This window comes from Apteryx mantelli, chromosome 22, assembly GCF_036417845.1.
Source record: "Apteryx mantelli isolate bAptMan1 chromosome 22, bAptMan1.hap1, whole genome shotgun sequence".
NCBI classification, from domain to species: domain Eukaryota; kingdom Metazoa; phylum Chordata; class Aves; order Apterygiformes; family Apterygidae; genus Apteryx; species Apteryx mantelli.
In genome coordinates, this window is record NC_089999.1 from 15523867 (window position 1) to 15532905 (window position 9039).

Here is a 9039-nt window from a genome sequence, read left to right on the forward strand (position 1 = left end):
GTAATGGTCCAAATACTACAGCCTACAGTAATGCAGTATTTTGAACAATTTCTGTAGAATGATCATGTGTTTTTTTAAGGACCTCATGGTGTTTGTGGAGTATCTAATCTACCACGCAAGCAAACCACCATTCATGTAATGTATTTCATTTCACAGCCCATCTCAGATAGTCAGTTGAGGTGTCTTAAAGTGAGGTTCTGCTCAGAAAACTGACAATGAAAAATGATACAGCCAGGCACCAAGTTAAGGGAAAAACAAAAATGTTTCAATCCAGAACAAAATATGCTCAATTTACATACAGAAAAGAGCTTGTCTTTAAATGAATGCTAGGCCAACACACCCAGCATGGGCTCTGATAAAAAAAATTGAATTCTTTCCACCTTGCATATCACCAGGAGTGATGATGTTCAACAGGCTACATGGTGCCTGCTATGTCTTCCCTGGTCTTCCTGACCAGGACCTTCAGTGGTCCTGGTCCGGAATTATGGACTAGAGTAATACAAGACATTGACATCCATGCAAATAATGCTCACTCATGTGAACAATCCTTTTGAAAAAAGATCTACTTCCATCAGAACGATTACTGCAAACAACAGCTGCATGAGCATTTTTCCTAGCATTGGACAGGGAAGTTCATCATATTTAAATTTGTAAGCAGAAAATACAAACACTTCCACAAGTCCCTTAAGATTCCTGTAAAGGTTGAAAGAGAAGAGAAGAGAAGAGAAGAGAAGAGAAGAGAAGAGAAGAGAAGAGAAGAGAAGAGAAGAGAAGAGAAGAGAAGAGAAGAGAGAAAGTCTGTCTCATTTGACTGAGGGACAGGAAAGAACACTATATTACCTAATATATTAAATGTTCCAATGTTATTTCACATTAAAGCTCAATGTCAATTTTTTTTGTGTGTGTGTTTTTGTAAAAATCTGTGTAGCTGTTTTGGCAGATCTGCACTGATCCATTGCCATATTTTTTCCCAGTGTTTAGAATCTCTGATATCAACACTGTGCTCTTGTACAACAATGCTAAACTAAAATAGTTTTATTTGAAGTTTTAAAACCTGAATTGTTCTCCCTGTGGTTTGAGAGTGAAAATATGGCACATCAAACGGGCCATGAAATCATCCAAATTTAATTTAATCCAAACAATTGATCCCATTGCTGTAAATGCAGGGATGGTGTAAGTAAAATAAATGTAAATACAAATGCTAACATCTTGGATTATCTGCTAGCATATATAGAATGTGATAAAATAAGTGATTACTCAATCATCTGCATAACATGGAGCTAAAACAAGTATAAGTCAATATTGGTTGGCAAGGGGAAATTCTGCATGATTCAGAGATTCCCTTTAACGTTAATGTTTGAGCTTCAGCTTTGAGGGAAGAGGCTAATTCTTCTAGTTTTGTGTGTTCAAATATTACTTCCACTGCATAGTAAACTGCTTTTCACGGTATTTTTATAGTTCTATGGTGTTATAGACACATACATAACTATGGTATCATTTTGCCAGAATGCATTCGTGAAGTATGCTGAAATATCCATTTCAATGGCAAATGGGGAAGAGAATATAATGCTCATGCATTTCTTTGGAGATTTAATGGGCCACTTCCTCAACATGCATAAAGTGGTAAAGCTCCAGTGAATTCAATGAAAGGAAGCTAAGCTACATTGGATGAGGATCTCACTACATCTTTATAAATCACTGAGGGAATTGTTTTAACATCTTGGATCTGATCTGGACATTAATTTTATGGAAGCATCTGGAAGATGATGCTTCTATTTAATGCTGGTGCAAGCGAGAGGAGAATCCATCTCTCTCTTTAAGATTTTTTAAGGTTTTAGGGATTTTAAAATCTGACATCCCTCCTGTCCTGTTCCCTCTGCCTTCCACCCATCTGTGTATTACTGTTTCTCAGGGACTGGGAAGCTTAGTGGGATGGGATGGAATTTCCTTCCAGTTCTCCCCTGTGAGGCACAGGGTTGGGAAGAGAATAAAAGCTCAGAATCCGCATCTGCTGGCTTTGTTTTTATTGTGAGTGAGGCAGGATGATGAAGAGTTCGAAAAGAGGCTTCCAGCTTTTGTCACAGATCTGCTTGAGCCGGGGGTCTGTTTCCTCTCACAAGATTTACATCAGTGTGAACAGTGACATCATATTATTTATCTCCCTTGGTACTGAGGTTCCACAGAGCCTTCCTCCACTCCTTCCTTTCAACCTCCAGAGTCAGCATTTGCTACAGTCCTTCCTGGTTCTCTTGTGTTGCAACCTTAGCAGTTGGCAGTGTAAGCCATAGCCTTCAATGCCCACCTTGCAGACAATGTCTAACTACGAGACCTTCTGATGTTACTCCTTCCACATGAGATTCTACAGTTAAAAGCCCAGGCTAACGAAAGAGAGCAAAGTGGTGTCTTGCAGTGAGTTACACGCTCAGTATTGTTGCCCAAAGGCCAGCATTGTTGAGGGAAAACAGCTGTAATTGCATCTGGCCCATGGGGCTCCAGTGCTGAGCAATAACCAGACTGCCTTCTACCAGGACTTTAATTCAAAGGAGCCTCACTGAAAGGCATCCTGTCTTTGGATGCAGCCATCACCCATTCCATTTTGCAAGACCCTAGCATCCACATGCATAGCCCTGTTACACAATCTGATGTATGACATCACATACGTTAGGTCCCAGAAATTCTTGAGCTGTCTGCCTGTTCTCCAAGGGGCTCTACATACACAGACACTAGCATACCTCCATGGAGTTACCTAACAAGTCAGTGCCAAAGCTGCACGTAGCAACTTCCTGTGATTTTCTCTAAGTTCTCCCCTCTAGTTACAGAAGGATTTGCATGAGGCTGATTTGTTCCTTCCAGCATAGGCACTGTTCTGTGTGCAGATGCACCACTGTGATTACAACTGGAGCAATGCCATTGATTCCATTTACTCAGTTTACCGCAAGTTTGATTCTGAGATGAAGCATGGCTCTTGCCTCCTGCTGCTAACATAGTCTGTAAGGATATTAGTTATAACTGCGTGCACTATGACTATTGAACTAGCGGATAATCAGGTGTAGAGCAGATAACAGGGATGTTTAAAGGTCAAGGGCACTTATGCCTGTTGTCAGTCTAGTTCCAAAAGTTTGACCCAGGACCTGTTTATCCTTGGTGTAAATCAGGACTAACTGTATGTACTCAGTGGAATTATGGTTGTATAAAGCTGAGTGAGAAGAGAATCAGAATACGAGGATTGAAGGCTGTTAGCAGATGTCCCCTTCAGGATTTTGCTATTCCAGTGAGAGAGAATATCATCTCCATCTTTTTACCAACCATCTGCAAAAAGTTACAATTAACAATCTGGCAAACTTGCATCCAGAAGAGGAAGTCTTTCTGCTACCAGCAAGAGAGATTCTATCAGTATACTTCAATCCTATGTGAAGAAGGGATGTCTGTTCATGGCTTGAAAACTGGACTTGGAGGTAAAACTAGTCTCATCTGGCACATTTTCTTTGCAGGGCATTGGGTAAATCATTTTACCTCACGCCTCATTTTCCCTTTCTGTAAACTTATATTATTGATACTTGTTCGGCATTTACCAATACTGCAAGTGTTCCTTAATTAACAGGCCAATGAAGTAATGCCTATTTATATGAGTGTATTAGGCTGTGGCACATACACAGTTAATTGTTTTATGTATTTTGCTGTGAATTATATCAGAGAGAGGATTTATTCAACTCTGTAGAGATTTAATTCTCTGTCACATGGGCTCTGTAACTTATTTCTGTAGCGCAGTAAAGATAATGTTTTTTTCTGCAACTGGTTTACAAGGAGACGCCTTTGATAGTGGTCAGTGTCTTACAAACCTTCATGTAAACTGTAAACGCAAGGCTAAGCTGTAACACAAGCTGTAACACAGCTAGCTACTCAGTTAAATCCTTTCAAGCCAAATATAGTTTCTGTCTTTCTGAAATAGTTTGAGAGGAAGGAAGGGGAGGGCTCTCATACTAATAGCTTTTCCATGTGTACTGGAGCATTCTTACCCAGCAGAAGCCAGACCTCTAACCACCACGTTTTTATAAAACCTGTGGGTCACTGCAATTGTTTTTCACCTGCACAGTAGTATGTGAAGTCCTATAAAGCTTGGCTGAGTAGATATAGTGCAAATGGTAGAGCAGACAGACAACAAAAGATAGAGTGGCCTGAATTCCAGCTCTCAGTTCTCAGCAAGCCCAAGATACCACAGTGCTTGCTATTTCTGGTCTTACATAGAATTTACACATTACATTTTGGTAGTAACATTACATAATGTAAGTTAGAAGTATCATTTTTTTAATGGAAATATTTAAACAACAGCTAGCATTAATGTAGTCATATTAGCACACATGTTGCTCATAAGGGTAGAGCTTATTGCTTTCACCAAATAGGATTAACTCCTACAACAGAAGCACCGTTTAGAGGCCCCTCTGGTTTTGCAGCAAAACCCAACACAGTCAGTTCAACTACTCTCACTGACCGCAGCAGGTTTGGATCATTCCCATGAACAAAGACAGGCAACTACTGTATCAGTGCTGCTCTAACAACAGAAGCTATGCCACTATTTGCCTCTGCTGACACGGACACCCTGAACACACGATACCTCATTTAAAGCAGGCTGCCCTGTACCTAGAAAGTATAAAACTAGTCTGTCCTGCAGACAGACACATTCTACAATGTCCCTGCAGCAAACTGCTCTCTGCACAGAATATTATAGAATATATCCCTCCTGTACTTCCCTTAATCAGAAAATTCTTGGCAGACTCCTGAAATCTCTGTCCTTTGCAAAATATATAAATACATTATTTAGATGCTTCAGCCCAACAGTGAAAGCTTTTTATCTTTCTTTCCAAAGGCAATAAAAAAAATCAGGCACCAAAATGTGCAAGGACCAATCCTGCAAGGTGCTGAGCACAGCCTGAGAAATGTTGCGTGACCATGGGTCTCACTGTATTCAGGAATATTCATCCTGTTCTACCCATGACAACACATTTCTCACCTCTTTATTATTACCGTTTACTTATTTGTATGATGATAGCACAAAGGAAACTCCATCACAGGCCAGAGCTCCATTTGTGTTACGTGCTAAACAAACAGCAAACAAGAAGCTATTCTCTGTTCCAGGATGGTTACAATGTAAGTATAAAACAACAGACCTGCTGGTGGTGCATCGGTCAGTGACATGAACACCATCAAATTTTGTGTCAAGAATGCTATTGTACGCAATGTGAAGAGCAGAATCATCCACCATAAGGCTGAGCACAGTCCACACAGGCCCAGCAAAAGGTGCCCACCACTGTTACAGCTATGCAAGATTAAGCCAATTCTACTCTGGCCACCATGGCCACCACTAAACCACCATGGCAGCTAAGGTGGTTCTCTACCTTTCAGTTCTCCAAGCAACTCGGTGCAGTGGCACCATTTCCACTGGCTTTGGTAGAGAAGAATCAGGCCCACCAATAAATGACATCCGTAGCTGCTAAGAGGCCCAGATCACCCTTAAGTTCAAGGTAACTGAGCAGAGGTACTAAATGGGAACAACTACATTCTTTCCAGGCCAGCTCAGTTCATGGGAGATAGTTTCGTATAAACTACTGCAGTATCCTTACGCCCAGAACTTTATTTGCAGTACTGAAGAAACTTCAGTTGAACAAGATAATGGAAAGTTCTGCCTTCCTGCATACTGAGCCGATAAAAATCTGCTTGCATGGTACCTTCTGAATTTCTGAAAAGTCTCTAGATTGCAATGGCATAGCCTGTTTCACATATGCCACTGTCACATGAGGTCCAGATGCTCTCTTCCAGAAAACAGTCCCCAAATTAAACCATTGTGCCAGTCTGTAGTTTGATCCTGCCATGAGACCCAAAAGGGTTAAAGGCACATTCTACTTCCTTTCCCTTGTACAGCTTTGTTTTTGGTAAGCAAAGCTCAAAACTTCGGAGCTAATCAGTCAGTCTGGCACTCACAGGAAAGTATTTATTCCTTGTGTATTCAGTAAAGTGTCAAACAGGAACGTGACATCCTGCATGCTCCTAAATTAGAGAAAGTTTGAAATGGAAGAAGGACCACTGCCTTTTGCCTTCAAACTTGTTACTCTTCCAACACACTCCTCCTCTCAGAACTACTGTACTTTATGCTTTGACACGAAGTATAACAATGCAATTTATGTCAGTGTTCTGAGTTAAATACTTATGCTAATAGAATCCCCAGCCCAGTACACTTAAAACAGTGTAACCTTTTAGGGCAGGAAAGCTGCAGCCTTGTGATATAAGCTATGCCGTTCGCATTTTATCTGGTAGGTGGAGAGAAGACCCACATGTCTGGAGCTGATAAGTAGGCACCTTTCCTCAGCTTCAAATTCACAATAAAGTTTCCAAAAAAAGTTCCTGGCAAGACACGAAGAATCCTAATTTTTGGCATCTTTCACCTACTTACAGCATGATCAGAAGACCACTGAACACATCACCTAACACAGTCTCACCAAAGTACAGAACCTGAAAGGGGCTTAAACCCAATCCCTACATCAGACCATCTTTAAACACTGGAATAATACATTCCCAGATCTGTACTTGCACCTTGACTATTGGGCCCAAAGGAAAATTTCTTTCTAAGCTTCAGTTCCTTCCCTGAGTAGCCTCAGAAAGACCTTGTAAGTAAGAGCACAAAGCTGCCATTGCAAAATTGGCTGCAACCAGACATTACTATAGCAGCAGTTGTTAGGAATTAATCAAGGCATACACAGTAACAGTCAGATGTTCTGGCTTCCAGCATTTTTCTACTGAGCCATTCCTTGTTTTTTGATAAGAGTCAAACTACTGCAGCAGCAGCAAAGACAATGACAGCTAAATACTTAGAGGACCACGTTGCTCTGCATTTTACAACAAGTAATTGTTAAATATAAGAGCTTAATTACGAAAACAGTGAGGTCACTAGACTTGTCAGACTGGAAAGCCCTGCAAACTGCATCACTCATAATTAACACAAAACTAGCTTTAGTCTTCTTTAAATATGCACCTTTTAGTGGTATCACCTTATCCTCCTAAGGTTAACTCCTATAATTTCCTGCCAGAATATTGCATAACCCCAAAAAGAATTATAAGCAGTGTGATGCTTACAATTTCCAGATAATGGTTTAGGCGAACAGAGGTCCCAGACTATAAATGGAGGAAGCTCTAAGTTATCTTCAGTCCTGTTGTTGGGCAACAAAATTCTAGAAAGGACCGTGAACCTTATTTTCATATGCACATTGGTCCTTTCACATAATCCAAGCAGCGGGGAGAGGCCCTAAATTATATTCATATCCCTTCAAAGTTCTTTTCTGCCAAGTGGGTGCAAAGAAAATACAGCACAAATGAGAACTGAGCCTGCTCTTTTTTCTAATTTTGGAAGAAGAATTGCTGAAATAAACCAGCCTGTAGAAGAGGAGATAAATCCTGTATTATACAGCATCCTGAACTGACATGGAACATTCCCTGACAATACTGTCACGGCAGCAGATGAGAATGTAAATGTTTTGGTCCCCAAACCACATCTGCTGAGAAATCCTCCATGAGATGTTGGAAACAGAAAGCCTCTAGCACACAGCTGAGTAGTTCAAATTCTGTTCAGCAGAGGACAAAAGCATTAAGCTTTATTTAGAATATCTAACACAAATGAAGATCTAAGCCACTGTGCTAAGTGCTGTACCTGTGCACAGTACAGCACCTGTTTGCTCTGCAAATCAGTTTGTTTGCCCTGCAAATCAGTTTGTTTGCCCATATCATTGCCTGAAGTCTAGATGCTGATACTTCGAAAAGTTTAACGACGCTTAACCATACTATAACCAAAGAATGTATATCTGTGGCTCCTGTATTCTATTAATCCCAGTGAAGAGCACCTGAATTCTCCAAACCAAATCAAAGACCAAATACTGAATGATTCCCTTTGAGCCAGAACGTAAGGCAATACAAGACAGTCTCTGCTGCAAAGATCTGACAGTCTAAATATACAAGATGGGCAAAAACAAACAAACAAACAAAAAAAAACCCTGAACAGATAGGGGAAAAAAAGAGAAATTTCCAGGTGAGCCTATAGGGACTTAGGGTCTAGAGCATCATGAATGACGCTTGAGTCTCCTGGACCCCAGACTAGTGCATTAATTCACTAGTTCTGAGACTTATCAGTCCACCTGCAGGCAGAATATTCATAGAGCTTTGACAGAGAAATATAAAAGTGGGTTTGGTGAAAGACAAACCACTTCCCATTTAACACCTCCATCCACAGCCTAAGATTCTCTATTAAGTACAGCCCTAATCACCTGGAATAAAGACAGGGACTGCCATTTGATACAGTAACTCCAAACTTGGAGGGGCAAAACTGGGATCAAAATTAGGCAGCTGGACCCCAGGCAAACTGCCTTCTTCATCATTATAAACATCAACACCTTAAGGACAGTACAGCTTTCCAGGAAAGGCAGGAGACAGACTGCAATTTTTACTGCTGTAATACAACACATCACTGGAGTATTGTCATTCCACAGGAGATGCAGCATTCACTCTTCACTAACCAGCCATCACTTTGCCTGACATCAAGCTGCTGTGTGCTATGTCCTGGGCAGGTGGGTTGCTACTGCTGCTTTGGTGACTGAAGCTTTCTTTCATCCACACATTTACCATAGATGGATGGGTGAGCCAAAGTAAAAATAAATGAGGAATGTCCAGAGTAGAAAAGACATGTCACACTGCCAGGCAGCATTAGCAAAAGGACATGGACAACTGATGCTGTCCCTAGGAAGTGTGAGGCTGAGGCACATCAACTGCAGAAGCTGGCTGTCCCAAAATGCTCCTTTTTGCTTAGATGAGTTACAGACTGACACTATTTATGAGCATCTCAGCTCCTGCGCCAACTCCACTACATTCATGTGATAACACAAGTCCCCACACACCACCGCACACACATAAGAGCAACAGCTTTTACTCCAGCATCTTTTATGAATAGGGATTTTGATGAAGGGAGACAAGACTCCCCATCTAAATAAAGTTTCCTGATCT